The sequence below is a fragment of the Rhipicephalus sanguineus genome, chromosome 10 (genome assembly GCF_013339695.2).
Source record: "Rhipicephalus sanguineus isolate Rsan-2018 chromosome 10, BIME_Rsan_1.4, whole genome shotgun sequence".
NCBI classification, from domain to species: domain Eukaryota; kingdom Metazoa; phylum Arthropoda; class Arachnida; order Ixodida; family Ixodidae; genus Rhipicephalus; species Rhipicephalus sanguineus.
Window position 1 is genome coordinate 7,808,814 of NC_051185.1, and position 15,853 is coordinate 7,824,666.

Consider the following 15,853-nt stretch of genomic DNA (forward strand, 5'->3'; position numbering starts at 1 on the left):
GAGAAGAGCGTTCATTCACCGGTCGACACTTATCCACCATGCATGCGTCAAAGAGGACGTCGTCTGCTACACACAACTTCCTAGTCGTCGTCTGCTTCAACGACTACTGTGCCGTCTGCAAACGCGCGCAGCGCCACAGGTATACGAATGTCTCTGGTAAAGCAGCGCTACCGTACGGGCGAAGCGAGAAAGGGCACAGAAGAGGAACAAAATAAGAAGTGAACACTCGGATAAAGCTAAAATCAAGTGCAAGACGGGGCACGCGACACAAAACGTTGCCGCCACCACAACCGATTACGCCCGAACCGGGCATGCCCTTGAAGCCAGCGCTGCAGGCTTTCGCTGCTTCTTTTTACATTTGGCTCGGACTTTTGCCTCTTCTTTCTTTATTTATTCTATGTTTCCTCGTTCAAGGTGGACTGCAGACGCCCAATGCTTTCTATATATAGTGTAGCACTCGGCGCAATCACTGCCTTATCCTTTTTTTTTTTTCTGTAACGAACAGTCGCCCACCATTCAGGCAGTTCCGGCGAACTTCATTTTCATCTATACGAGTTTCTCTACGTCCTCCTTTTTCTAATAATCCTTCATAAGATATTCTAGTCTCGTTAGAGCGCATGACAGAATCCAGTTTCGCCACAGATAATCAAGTATCTTCTTTGTATGCCACGATAGACGCGCGTGCGAGCCTCTTGCATGCATAATCGCGGACCCGACAGCTTACTTCTTGGCCAGAGCATTCGGAAGCCCGTTCGGACCGGTATAGAACAAAATTTCCGGCACGAAACGTTTTCTTCGTAAATTTGCAGTCTACATAACTTAAACCGCTTAGAAGAACTAGTGACCAGTTGGGTAACTAAGGTAAAAAAACTATGATACAGATAAAATGGACGATTAGTTGTATCTACAATCGCGTCCCGTCTTGCTCATTCGCCGTGCATGTGATTCCCTGCGCTGCTGCCTGAACTATGCACTACCAACTAGCCCATCAGTCTATCGTCTTAAACCTCTTGGAGCTTGCAACGCGAAAGCAAGAATAACGAATACGAAAAACCTGCAGGAATAAGGTCTCGCGTTCGAATCCCTGACAAAAGACACGGTTCTATGGCATTTACAGGGTTCTGAACGGTTATATACAAACCATAAAATTAAGTCAACAAGAGCGAGGCTTTCTATGAAATTCGTGTGCCAAATCAGTACTAACCCATTTTCTTTTTACATTTGTCTACCGCAGATGCGCATCCCCGAGACAAGGATGACAATAGGACATCGCTGGCTGCTGAAAAGCCGCGACCAAGGATAAAGCACGCAGTGAAGACGTCACAAACGGCCTGGAAGTCAGGCCGCGAGTTCGAGTCGAGGTGCTTTGGAGAGTGACGTCACCTGAAGAGACAGCGTCGCAAGCCTCACACGCAGTTCTACTGCCGCCCTAATTCGTCAATACCTGAAATCGATGCGTGTGCCTGAATAGACAAGGAAGATCCGTCGCTATAACCAGTGAACGGAGTATCCAAGGGAGCATCGGTGCAGCTGAGCACTATATATGGTGTAGCGGAAACCGCCATCAACACCCACTAGAGACACCAAGCTTTTCACGTCCTGGGACATGAGCGGGAGACAGCCAAAAGGATAATCCTCGAAAGTGCTTTCCGATGTTCGCGTGTACCGAGACTTTCGGAGAAGATCACTGTGATTGGCCACCTGTCACGTGACTGGCCACACCAAACCCACACCAAACAGTCACGATGGTGGCACAAAGTTTACGTGTCCCGAGTCGCAAGAAAATCACTGCACCACCAGGACGTTCACGAAGCAGACGCAAGCCACAGCAAATGCTCTCACTTGACATCGCTGTCCACTCCTTGTAAAGGAGCTCTCCTAGCTACGCGGCCCATTGTACTAACGCTCCGCGGACATCAATCGATAAGGTCAAAGAAATACAACAATGTTGTCCTCGTACGTGCACGTGACGTTTCAAGAGAAAGACCTCGCAGATCGCCGCAGCACCGTTTTCAACAAGGTCATCCTAAATCACAACGGTCAACCCTATCGGCCGATACGTCTGAGGTCTGACTTCAAGGAAGCGCAGTTGTCAGCAAGAGATCGAAAGACAGCAACAAAACAAAGATGGCGGTTCTCACAGCACTTCAGTCTTCAGAAAGGCTTCCATCCACGACTGCCGGGTCTACGAAGGGTCGCGTACTGACGGGTTGACAGAAGGCACGTGGAATCACACAGCCCAACCCCGCCACGAAATTTTGCGTCCGGGGCACAACTTCGCAGCTGCCGCCGACATCACGCCAGCACGTTACGCACCGGTGACGTCACACTGTTCGTAAGAGACTCCGGCTGCGCGTCCAGAAAGCCGTATTCTCGCAATAACAGTTCCACGGGTGCATAATCAGCGAAGAAAGGCCGACGTTTCAGATGGCTTCGTCCCTGGTGGCGGTGGCCCACAACATTCGAGAAGGCAGGTACGTGAAAAAGTGCATGCACCGTCTGTATACGAGACGCGACGCCCGCGCACGCTAATGAAGTCATGACACAATCGTCCGAGGACATGCGCGAAGTTACATGAGCCTGCATGTATATATACACACAGCGGCACTCGCTTAACGCATTAGGCGTGGTTACATTTCGGCTTCTCCGTATACACTGGCGCAACAGGTAATGCAGCGTTGTGTGGCGTCGTCGCGTGCGAGCAAGTCCTTGACGTTCCAGGAGGAAGGGGAGGTATAAAATGGTGAGAGAAAAAGAGAGAAAGAGAGAGAGGCGATGCACATCACGGACCGTTGAGCACAAGTTAGGCCTAGTTCGTCTGCTTTTTCATGCTCTTCTATCGTGCCCCACTTGCTTGTTTGTCGTCTGCTCTTCTTTTTGGATACTTCGCGCTTTCGACGGTGCCGCCTCAGATGCCTCCAGCGGCACGTATACAACCATTGTTTTTTTATTTTTGTTTAACTGCACAACAATCCGTTGCCTCCTGTCCCGTTTTCTCTCTCTCTCTCTCTCTCTCTCTCTCTCTGGTGTCGTGGTCGAGTTTATAGAAAGCACAGTCACGCCCTAGCACTGACGCGTATCAAACCAGTCCTTGCAAGCGTATTGACCCCAAAGAATGGAGGCCCTGATGCGGATTTACCGGCTGGTTGCCTCCAGCGTGCCACCAAGGTTATGTTGTGTTAGCGTCGCGGTGAATTTTTGTCCTATTGTTGACACACAAGTGGTCTATATATATAGAAACGAGTTCCGCCTATACATAATACCTGGAACGCTGGAGTCATCGCAAAATTGGAATCGATTCTCGAGACAACGGCTAAAGTATGCGTCGCTCTCGTATTGAAACGCAGCTACAGTAAGAATATTATGCGGTATTTCATAGATGCAGACGTCTGGTGCACAAGCAGGACGGTGAAAAAAAGAAAGTAGGCAAGCAATATCGCCCACGCCATTCTAGTGCGCAAGACAGTTATGCAATGTTATAACATGGCCTCCGAGATGGCGGGCGGCCGCGCGCCCGCCATCTCGGAGACCATGGTTATACACGCAGAGTTTCCTACAATATTTACTAGAGGTAACTGTGGCGCTGCGATCGTTCAGCCCCCGTGGGAATGATGGGTAGTAAATTGATTTGTACATGAAAAAAAAGCTTTATTTTCTTCATTTCACAGTGTTAATAATGACGGCTGACTTGCTCGACAATCTCATGAAGGAAAACACCATTCTGCATGAATGAAATGTGGATAAACTTATTCATGAACGTTCTTTTTTTTTTCGTCATGGAGTGTACATTCGATCAAAAAGGGGAAAAAAAAAAGAAATGACTCCTTTGAGTGAAACATCTATTAGCAGGTTAATCAATTTAATAATAGGCGGTTCCTTGAAGTAACCACAATTTAAACCACCCTCTAACATATCACGAAATTTAAATAGAAACATACTTCGGGCTTTGCGTTAACTTTCCTACATTAATACCCCAGTTCGGAGAAGTCAAAATGAGCGTATTCAAAATGACAACGAAGGTCTATGCAAGGCCACCCACAGAATATGAACTATGTGGTGTGCTTTGTTCTACACTGGGCAGCCTTGCTCAATATAGAAACTAAGTATCTTTCACCCACACCGACTATAAGAACAACTAAAACAATGGTATTTCATGTGTTTCCCAACGGCTTCACCGCAGTACGACCGTGTAATGTGGCGAAGCATACACAAGGAATAGAGGTGAAGAGAAATGAGGATTTATGCAATGCGGATATACTAATTGCAGTGGTGGGAATGCCTTCCAGCATTTTGGAGCAGCCATTGGAGCAGGCAAAATCTGCTTTTGGAGCAGCTACCCCTGTGTTTGGAGCAGGCACGGACTTTTCATGAAAGACACAGAGGAAGAAAATTTAGCCTAGAATTTAGCCAAGCTGCCTAGAATTAGCCAATTTAGCCTAGAAATTCAGCCAAGCTGCAAAGAAAGCCCGCGAAATACAAAAAAAAAATTCCACGTGACTAGCGCACTCGCGCGCCGTGATCGTGCTGCTCCCAGCCGTGGTAGCCACCATAGCCGTGGTTTGACCGAACGAAATCAGCTGCGGCCGCGACTCGCCGGCTCCGTTGCAGCGGTAGGCCGATAAGTTGGCGGTTGTTGCTTGGCCCGCGCTCGCTAAAACTTGCACCGTCACGCGCGCCAACTGGCTGACACGGGCCAAGAAACGACCGCCAACTTATCAGCCTACCGCTGCAACTAGCTGTGACGAAGCCGGCGAGTCGCGGCCGCAGCTGATTTCGTTCGCTCAAACCACGGCTGAGAGCAGTACAATCGCGGTGCGCGAAAGCGCTAGTCACGTGTTGTTTTTTTTTTTCGTATTTCTCGGGCTTCTTTGCAGCTCGGAAGAAATGGTACACGTGAGACTTTCTTTCTCGCAAATAATGCAATGGGAGTTTAGGAAGACGCTCTCGAACTTTGCAAATCCCACTTCTTGCCTAAAGTCAATATTTAGCAATTGAGTTAAATAATCCTAATTAACAAATTATTTACAAAACAAAAGAATATCCGTAATGCGTAAGGTGGCTTTCAGCAATATTGTAACGGCGCCTCTGGAGCGAGAAAGAGGAGTGGTAGGAGAAGACGACGACGAGGACTTTGTTGCTGCTTCCGTAGCCTCACCCCATCCAGTGCTCTGCCGCTGAGCGTTCTCAATAAACGCCTCCTGACTCGTAACACTCCTGACTCGTAAATGATTTCACTCAACTGCCTCTAATATTGCATTTTTTAACCCTTGGCACAAGTTAGCTGGGACACCCGACACACACACACACACACACACACACACACACACACACACACACACACACACACACACACACACACACACACACACACACACACACACACACACACACACAGTTACATTGTGTGCCGCGATAACGTTTTACGCAATAAAAGTTTACTGCGCCGCTGAACTTGCTGACGCCACAGTGTCTTCCACCTTTTCGAGAAGTGCGGAAAGAGATCGATAAATGATTCCTACTTCCGCGCGATCAGCGATGCAAGCATAGGGAAACAACGAATGTGAGGTGGCGGCCACCGACGACCGCGCCAGTATGACGTATCGCTGACAACCCTGTCGCAATAAATCTATTCACCTAACTTCTGAGCATGTCTGTCGCGTCGCGCTGTTTTAAGCCTACTGCACGCATTTAGCCGCCGATCGTTGCTGCTCGTTGTGCCGGACCGCGTTCACACGCGCACCGCTTTGTAGAAACGAAAGCAGCTCGCTGTTGCGGAGTTGATCGTTGCGGATCGTGCACACAGAAACCACGCTACACTCACGCCATTACGATAAACGCACGCGTACGGCACAGTAAGCGTAGCTCTGTCCTAACCATACTGCACGCTTTTGTTAGGCGACAACACAAGCGCACCTCCGTCCGCTGCCAGGACCGCTAGCGCATCAGCATCGAGGAGTGCGCATCGCTTGCAGAAAGCGAAGGTTGCGGCGCAGTTGCAGTGCTGCTAGGGTAGCTAGGGCTAGGGTTTGGTGAGCTAGGGTACCAAGAGGAGGTAGTGTGCTGCTGTACCGTTGCCACTGATATTGAATTGGATTGCGTCGGCTGTCACGACGGCTGGGACGCTAGTGGCGCCATTAACAAATGCAGTAGCTCAAGATGGCGACCACGACGTACATCCACTCACGAAGCGCGCTGTCCACGAAACATTAGTTTCGGTTCCTACAACCATGTTGTGGCGCAGCAATGGCGCAAATTAGGCAAAAAAGACCCTTTTGGAGCAGTGTGGAGCAGCAATTGCCAGTTGGCGCAGACTGGCGCAATTGGCGCAGGTTTCCCACCACTGTAATTGTAAAACAACGTGTCACTGTTGTATATCTTCGCTCCTCTCACTGCCCCTTCGGAACGCTGGATATCCTGCGCCGCCCCCATAACCTGAAGTATTTTCCTGACGCCTCGATTTGCCGGTGTTATCGCTATTTTCGCATCATAAATGGTTTTACCGCAATACGCTTCTGCACTGCGGTGAAGCTTACCGAGGTGCGTTCACAATTGTGGAATGCATATAAGGACCCTTTCCCGACCTCAAACCATTAGATGTCCCTCCTAAAGAAATCGAAATTCGCCTCCAGCGCAGAGAACGCGCTGCCGCCGAAGGCAACGCAAGGAACGGTGGCGCCACCTACCGCTAGCGAGCCGAGGCGCGTGCCAAGCTAGAACGGACGGGCGGGAATTCCAACGCCGTCCGGAACAGCGCTAACGTCGCTCGTTCGGACAAACGGAAAAAAAACTTATTCAGAAGAGCACTTGCAAGGTTGCCGGCCCGGGCTCAGGCCACGAGGGCTCGTGCCTGCGGTACGGCCATGGGCGTCGGCAGGACTTTGCTTCGGGGGTGCGAATCCTTGTTGCATCGCGGCAGGGGGCGAGATGAGAGCGCCGGTGTGGCTTGGGCGGGGGACAAGTCCTTAAGGAGGGGCAAGTGTTCCTTTTACACCTCCCTGTCGACGCCGTAATTGCACAATGACATCGAAAAGGAATGACGTAATTTCATTTCCCAAGGCAGTAAGCACACTTCAGGCTACGCGAGGCGCCGCATTGGGAGGCTGCGGTATAATGATCACCGCGTTAGGGCTATTTGACATACACGTAACTGAATCTAGTTGCATGAGTCATTGCGAATTCCGTGCTCGTCGAAGCACGACCATTTCCATGTTATTTTCTTTATTTGGTTCAGTTCGCTATATGTTCTATTTCCTCACTTGTTAATTTTGGATTTTGGGTAACCACTTTTTTTTTTTCGCTGCAGAACCTATGGACACCTTGCACGCGACGTCATGGGCGCAATTTCTGAAAGTACTGGCACACCACGATGGCGGCTTTGATGACAAACAATTTGCGATTAGCCCCTTTCAATGTGATAACGGCGTGGCAGGAACGCTCCTGCGCGTAAGTAACGAAATAATCAGCATGTGATGTTTTGATAACATTTATGTGACATCGCAAACCATCGCGTCCCCCATGCTGGTGCTCCAGCACTGCAGTTTATTATTATTATTATTATTATTATTATTATTATTATTATTATTATTATTATTATTATTATTATTATTATTATTATTATTATTATTATTATTATTATCACAAAATATTGTCTTTTAGTGTTAAAAGCTCATTGATTCCTAATCAACATGGTTTTCTCGCTGGCCGCTCAACTACCACAAATCTTGCTAGTTTCATGACGCAGATCTCCACACCTATTTCTCAGAGAGGACAGGTTGACGTACTCTACTGTGACCTGAGCAAGGCTTTTGACGTAGTCAGCCACACACTGATTATGGTTAAACTTGCGCAATTTGATGTTGACTTGTCGGTTGTGAATCTCCTGCAGAGCTATCTGCTCAATAGATATTGTTATGTAGCGGTAAATGGCCAAACGTCTTCTTTGTATAAAGTGACTAGTGGGGTCCCTCAAGGGTCAGTATTAGGCCCACTCCTATTTTTAATTTACGTTAATGATGTTTCTTTTGCCATTCGTAATTCTTCTTTCCTCTTGTATGCCGATGACATCAAGATTTTTAAGGAAATTCATTCAGTTAACGACTGTCGCTTGCTGCAGTCAGATTTGCGCTCTTTTTCCGAATGGTGCAACGCTAATAACCTTTCTCTGAATGCCTCGAGGACAAAATTCATGTCTATCACTCGCAAAACATCTAGCGTGTCATTTCAATACTCTGTCAATTCTGTGTCCTTATGCAAGGTTTATGAGATCAGTGATCTTGGTGTTGTTGTTGATAGCACGTTAAACTTTTCTGCTCACGCTAAGCGTGTTGCTTTGCGGGGTCTTCGCACCCTAGGCTGTGTTTGCAGATTGTCTAGAGAATTCCGTTCTCCTATGCCCTTCCGAAAATTGTACACCGCGCTATGTCTTCCTCAACTGGAGTATGCGTCCGTGATATGGAATGGCATTGCTCAATCCAGCGGTAACACCATTGAACGAGTCCAGAAAAAATTCCTTAGCATATATAACCATCGCTTTGCTAAAAAATCTCGTTCAAATACTGCTGAATTATTATCATTGCCATCACTTCACTGCCGACGAAATCGTTCTGATCTCTTGTTTCTTTACAAGCTAGTCCACGGTATCATATCCTGCCCTGTACTTCTCAATTGTGTTAATTTTCGAATTCCGCGTAAGTTAACCAGAGAGAACAGACCGTTTCATGTACCCGCCTGCTTCTTCCAACACTCTACCGTTCACAGAATACAAAGTCTCTATAATGTTAATTTTCTTGATCTTGACATTTTTCATAGTCCACAATCATTGTTTTTATCCGAGCTTTGCACTGTTTTGACATAGTATGGCACAATGTACAAAGTCTTCCCTTCTCCGTCTTTCCGCATAGTTGTATATATGCAATCTAATTTTTCATTCCCCTTCAATATTTCTCGTGTTGTCTTATTTTACTCCTCCCCTTTTGTGTTCATTTCTCTTTGTCTACGTGTAACAAGAGCTTGATTTGCGTATTTGCTCTTTTTATTTCTGAAGACTGTCTGTATTGTATAGTTTATTTTTATTGTTTTTTTTTTGCGTGCGCCTGCACAAAGACCTTGCGGTTGTTCCTGGGCACGTTAAATAAATGATTGATTGATTGATTATTATTATTATTATTATTATTATTATTATTATTATTATTATTATTATTATTATTATTATTATTATTATTATTATTATTATTATTATTATTTCGTTAGTTTGCCCTACGGTATCAATACACATTACGCAAAATTGTGCAGCTGTGTTTCATTCATAAAGTCTAGGAGGCACCTATGATGCAGACCTTATATCCGTGACGTCAATGCAAGCCATATATAGAAATGAAGTAGCCGAGGTGATATATTTATGAACTTCAACCTCTCCACAATAAGCCAGTTAGAATAGAACAGAAATATGACCGCCGGAGCAGGGGAGCGAACCGGCCACCTACTGTTGTTGAACAGCAAAAGAAAAAATATTTACTGCGCGTGTTGGCGCCTTCTACAAAACAGACTGTTGGGCTAGTTGGCTGTCCACGAACACTATAAAACTCCGTTATCCACCCCCTTTTTCTGTGTTCGTCGTTATTGCGCTATACTCTTTTGGTGTTGACGCCTTTCAGTTCAGTGAGATCTCTCACGGTGGCGAGCTAAAGTTGGCCAAGATTACTAACTATCCAGAAAGCTGCGGGGGCTCAAAAAAAAAAAGGCACGCTAAATGAATAATTCCGAATGAGTAATGTGGAAGAGCCTGTAGTGACCACGTACTTCACAGGAGTACGGCCACTAGCGTGGGTTCGGACTTAGCGAGCCACAGGGCCGCGTCTGCCGTCGCCTCGCGTGAACTAGCGCGCCGCTGCACACGTACGTTCAAGCGCAAACAAGGCGCCGAGCGGAGCGCGGCAAGTACACAGTACTGCTCTCGAAATCCGCAACACTTTATTGCCTGCGGCAACTCCACAAAACGCAGTACAACGCCCGCTCCCAAAGGCGGCGGGAGAAGCAAAACAGGCTTAACCACGCCACGGGCGAAAGTACAACACAAAGGGTGCCGCTAGCACGTCTCCGCGGGCAAAAGGGCTCACGGGGACACGCCGCTGAGAGAAACGTTCCCTCGCGACTATGCTGCGAGCTCTCACGATCAGCGACCAAAATAGGGCCCGATCGCTCGAGCAAGGGCAAACTCCGCTCGCGTTGGCTTCGATAGGTACGGTTTCGGCGTAGTAAGACCACGCGCGAATGCACCGCACCGCTCTTCAGCCTAGCGTTCGGAAAGGACAACGTAAGGTAAGCGCTCGCCGCTGGCGCAAGGCACCGTTGGCGAACTCCGTCCGAGCGAGCCCAAACAAAGGAGCCGACGGACAGGAAAGAAAATGCGTGCTTACCCTACGAGGTCCAGAGAGTGTCTGACCCGCCGCGCAAAACGTCTCGCGAGACGCGAGCACGCGAGACTCGAACGTGGCGCCACCGTCGCGATCCGGCGCCGGGGTGAGGGGATTAACGTCACCCCCGCTCGCCCAGAGCCGTAGGACGGCGGAGGAAGGGAGCGACATGATCGGACATGAGGATGGCAGAAATAGGCGAAAAACCCGCGCAATGGCGACGGGCAAGCCTCAATCCCCACAAGCCTTCCACCAGAAATAATACGCAGTAGTGACTCCCCATTGGCCCTATTTTCGTGGGCAAAAACCTGAAAATTATAAACAAAAGTCACCTTTCATGACTGGTATACAATACAACTACGTTGTATTGTATAACGTTCACATTAAGCTAAGTTCCTTCCCGTACCAATGCGTAGTTCCATTGTGTTGAATATTTTATGTACAGTTTAAGTAAATTACTATTGCTAATATAAGTGTAAGAAGATTTTTGTCCGACTCAGTTCGCTTCGGAATGTCATGAAATCTTTTTGCGCAAGCTTATCGCTGCACTGTTATTAAATCTTTTCTTAAGATATTTCAATGAATCCCAAGTAGCCTCAGTCAAGTGATCCAGATACGCCAAGACAATGCATTTTGTAAAGCTTTCATTGTGAACGATATCGTTCATTTCATTCATTCGTTTATTCTCTTCAATCAATCAAAATATCAATCAATCAATCACACAATCAATCAATCAATGTGGGCTTGTTTCTATTCCGTCTTGGCACACCAGCGCAACCAACGCGAGGGCGCGAGAAGAGACGGCGCTAGGTGTTCAGGTGCTCATCCCGTGTACTCCTGGCTTGCAAAAGATCCTTGCGAAAAGTGCATGCCCCACGTGATCATTACGCAACTCACTGACGACCGAGGCAGGAGGCTTTCCACGGTCGCTCGCGATGTCAGAAACTTCGCATCCCAGCTCTCATCCAGCATTCCGCGCGCATATTATATACATATATATAACTACATATACACTGTGACTCCCTCTCTCTCTCTCTCTCTCTCTCTCTCTATATATATATATATATATATATATATATATATATATATATATATATATATATATATATATATATATATATATATATATGTATATGTATATATATATATGGTACGTAGATTATGAAGAGTCTGTCTTCGGTTGCCGTAAAATAATTAGGAAAAAGGTATACGCTTCTAAAAAAACTGTTTATTTGTCAACGTTTCGATCGGAGACCGATCTTCATCAGGATGAAATTTACCAAGCGCATCGAAGCCTGGTAAATTTCATCCTGATGAAGATCGGTCTCCGATCGAAACGTCGACAAATACAGTTTTTTAGAAGCGTATACCTTTTTCCTATATATATATATATATATATATATATATATATATATATATATATATATATATATATATATATATATATATATATATATATACGGCACTCAGACAGGCCGCCGGGAGAGGCGCGTCAGTACGTCATAGCGGTCGAAGCCAATGGTAAATGCAACACTCGAAAGCTGACGCCTGAAAAAAAAAGCAGCCGCCTCCGCAGAGATATGGAAACGTGACAGTGCCTTCACCCGCACGCCGGAGTCGGTTACGATGACGTCAGAGGTTCAGGGCTCGCAGAATACGCTGCCATAAATAGAACTTTGCTCACAGTGCGGCCACGGGGCGTCTGGCGTTGCGAACACATTGCAAAGCTGATTCGTTATATGCGGGCGTCCCAACTATCACGCAGCACGGTTTTAAAAAAGAGGAACGGCGTTACGTGAAGCAAGTCTAGTTTATATTGTTCCTAGTACGCTGGAGCAACCACTACTATTTATTTCGTTAACGACGTTTAATTAATTCGTCATAATTATATTTATAACTCGATAACTACTCAACTAATCATCAATATGCCAATGAGGCATATGTAGGTATGTCCAAATGACATCTAAGTGCGCTATTTTCAACAACGTACTGATTGCGCGCTCATTTTTTTCGGTTGATAAAGAAAGCCCGCTAAATCTGAAAAGTGACACGTGACTAGACTGTTCCGCGCATCAGAAAGCTGCGCCCTCAAATAGGCTCACTTTGAGGTAGCAAGTATAAAGGAAAAAAATACGCATCGCCCTTCCCCGGTCAAAGAAACAAGTCGTCTTGGTCTTACAAAGTCAGGACGTAATCAGAACAGTGCTTCTGCCGCGTTATCAGTGAGAACAGTCGGCCGTGAGATCCAGATAATGATAGTGGCGTATCTTAGTGCCCGACCTGTACCCTTGCCAAAGTGCGAAACGCTCTCTCTGGCAACGGACAACAGGCAAAGCAGTTGCTTGCAGTCCGCTTATTTGAGGGCGCTGCTTCCTTTTCCGGGTGGGAGCGTAGTCACGTGTTATTTTTCATATTTCGCGGGCTTTCTTTATCAGCCGAAAAAAAAACGAGCATGCAATTAGTACTTTGTTGAAAATAGCGCAGTTAGATGCTATTTTGACATGCCTACATATGACTCATTGACATTTTGATAATTACGTGAGTACTTGTCGAGTTATCAATACAATTATTACAAAATAATCAACCTAATTAACGAAAAATATTAGTGGTGGCTACTTCAGTCTACTGGGAACAATATGTACTAGGTTTGCTTCACGTAACGCCGTTCCTCTTTTTTTTTTTTTAAATCATACTGCGTGATAGTTTTTAATCATACTGCCACAGGCGTAAATCACGGGTGGGTCAGGGGGGTCCTGACCCCGCTTGTGTTGAGGCTGGGAAGGGAGGGACGCCCCTTGCAGCTGTCCCCCCTTGAGATTTATTTTCAAACGATATATATATTTCAGTTGCTTGAGAGCTAAGTATAGTGCAATCAACTTTTTTGTTAATGCCTATTTATTTTGTAGGCCCTCTACGTGTTTTTTTTATTTTATTTCAAAGCATGATTTTAATTTTTATATGAATAGAAATGAAAACAAAATAGCCACCATGGCAATATGTGTGTCCCCCTTTGTGATTTAACTGGATTTACACCACTGGTTGGGACGCCCTGTATCAGTGGCGTAGCCAGGGGTGGGCACACCGGGCCCGTGCCCCCCCCCCCCGAAACTTTTTTTTTGCTATGGCATACAGAGCCCAAAATGACACTTGACCATATCTGCCTGCCCGGCCCCCACTTCTAATCAAGGAGGTGCCCCCCCCCCCCCCCAAAAAAAAATGTATGCCTACGCCCCTGCCCTGTATACACGATACCTGCGCAAACCATGCCCGACGTGTATGTTGTTGTGTCCTGGGGTTTTCAAAAACCACAATACGATCATGAGGCACGCCGTAGTGGTGGACCCAGGATTAATTTCAATCATCTAGTATTCTTCAACGTGCATCTAAATCTAAGCACACGGGTGTCGTCAAGATCGCAATCACGTCAATTATAAAGCTGTAGGCCGCCTCAGATAACCTAGAAATTAAGTATTTATCTCGCGCTGAAATTTGCCTGGGATATTTTTTTTTTTCGAGAAAACACAGATGTCCGCGAAAAAAAAAATATACAGCACAGCGCCCCTGTTTGTCCGTTCCTTGCTCGTCCTTGTTTTTCGCGCTGTTTATTTGGTTCAAGATGGAAGCACACCAACTCGCCCAACTATCCGTTCTGGCATAGGTGCACGCTCGTGCGACGCTACTCAAACGCATCCAAGGGAACTTAGATGGATACACGGCTGCATTTCGCCGCATCGTACAGGGCTTCACGCTTTTTGGTGGTCGCGGCATGAAAACTCGCTGCGCATGCTTTGATAATTAAGCGCGGAACAATAGGGTCTGAGGTGGGGGAAGGGGAGGGGGGCTGCGATTTATAAGCAGAGAAACCGTTACGACCCTTACAAGTATATCGATTCGCGCACGTACTCTCTCGTTTTGTAGACAGGAGCGACTGGAATTTTTCTTTTTTCCCTTGGTAATAGGGGCTCGAGCTTTGCGCGGCCGAATGGCCTTCCAATGCGTTTCGGCGGAGCTACTCACGCATGCTACTGTCGACTACGTAAAAGATTCTAATTCGCATGCCGAGGGTCAGAGATATGCTGAGATCCGCATGAGGCAACACATTATAGCAGATCTGCTGACGCTTATCTCACCGGAGGTTATACGTCGCGAAGCCTACACTGCTGACCCATCCTTCGTGGCGAAGCCCTGTACGCGACGCTGCAATAAAAACATACAGCCGTGTATCCATCGACTTTCGCTTGGGAAGCACTCGAGTAGCAGCGTGCGAGCGCGTATCTATTCCATAATTAGTGTATTTCGCGGGCATTACCTCAAAATACGGCCGAGCTGCAGCAGAGATTCGAACGTGCGGCGCGCAGAGAGTCGGCAACAGATATACATGTCAACGGCGTGTAGATCTGTTGCTAAGCAACCGTGCTATAGGAGCGTGCTAAGCAACCACGGCGGGTACAATGACCAACGTCGCGCTCGCAAAGCTGCCTCACCTCGTGGCTTCTGCAGGCTGCCGTTTTTCACATGGTCGATCCGGAACGGCCGCCGAAATCCGAGTGCTCGCTCCAGGAGTTCACGAATCGCAGCGTGCCATGGGGAAGCGGAAACGCTCCGCGAGTGAGTATACAGGAAGTCCGCAAACACGCGACACAAACCAGTACGGGAAGCTGTGCATCGGCACAAGACACGACGGGTGTGACGCTGGCAACGCGGACTACTTCCGCCCGAATCCGCGCAGCGGCGCCGGAGCAAGCGATCCGGCGCGGTGCGGATTGACCTGAAACGACCAATGAAAAGCGCTAACCCGCTCCGAATCGACAAGTGGTACCACGGCGCATGCGCCCTTCCCCTAACGGGAAGGTCGCGACACGCGGTGGTAGGGTCCCCGGACGCCTTTCGATATCTGAGGCTTTCGTTCCGCTTCCCGGGTTGATATTCTGGACACTGTCAAATTCCGAATTATTGTCAAATTTTGTAATGGCGGTATTTTAAGCTAATCACAGAGGTCGCAACGGTTTCCTGGGCAATCAGAATTGACCAATGGCGGAATTCGACAATGTCCATAGTAGCACCGCCGGTTCACCCCGAAAAGCTCCGCTCCCCTACCAAAACGGCAGAGGGCAGCACGGGAAAATGAAAAAGGCGGATTCGGATTCGCTGCCGCGAAGCAAAAAAACAAGCTGCTCCGCCATGAGTCCCGCTAGCTGATTCGCGGTAGTCAATCCTCCACGCGATAACTCACCAATACCAGCTAACCCTGCATGGAAGGATGCCATGAGCGTCCCTTTTATAACGGGGCGGCGGCATGTGCGCTACCAGGCTCGACAAAAAGAAAAGAAAAAAAAAAAACATTTTTTTTTCATAGTTGCACAGTTCTTTTCATAGTTGCACAGTTGCACAGTTTTTCATAGTTGCACAGTGTTGCATAGTTGTATAGTTTTTTTTTTTTT

The 15,853-nt window shown here is 47.2% G+C and overlaps 2 protein-coding genes and 1 long non-coding RNA gene across 5 annotated transcripts in view; 1 reads left to right on the forward strand and 2 right to left on the reverse strand.

Annotated features, from left to right (window-relative positions):
* The window catches only part of LOC119406943 (adenosylhomocysteinase-like 1), a 277,734-nt gene that overhangs the window by 238,298 nt on the left and 23,583 nt on the right, over nt 1–15,853 (reverse strand). The window lies entirely within an intron of this gene.
* LOC119406953 (uncharacterized) overlaps nt 1–15,853 on the reverse strand; it is a 487,035-nt gene that overhangs the window by 186,679 nt on the left and 284,503 nt on the right. The window lies entirely within an intron of this gene.
* LOC119406945 (uncharacterized) overlaps nt 1–15,853 on the forward strand; it is a 59,088-nt gene that overhangs the window by 37,293 nt on the left and 5,942 nt on the right. For both annotated transcript variants that reach the window (XR_005186588.2, XR_005186589.2), the window contains exons 2-3: nt 1,235–2,474; nt 7,304–7,443. This is a non-coding gene — a long non-coding RNA (uncharacterized LOC119406945). The remainder of the gene's footprint in view (nt 1–1,234; nt 2,475–7,303; nt 7,444–15,853) is intronic.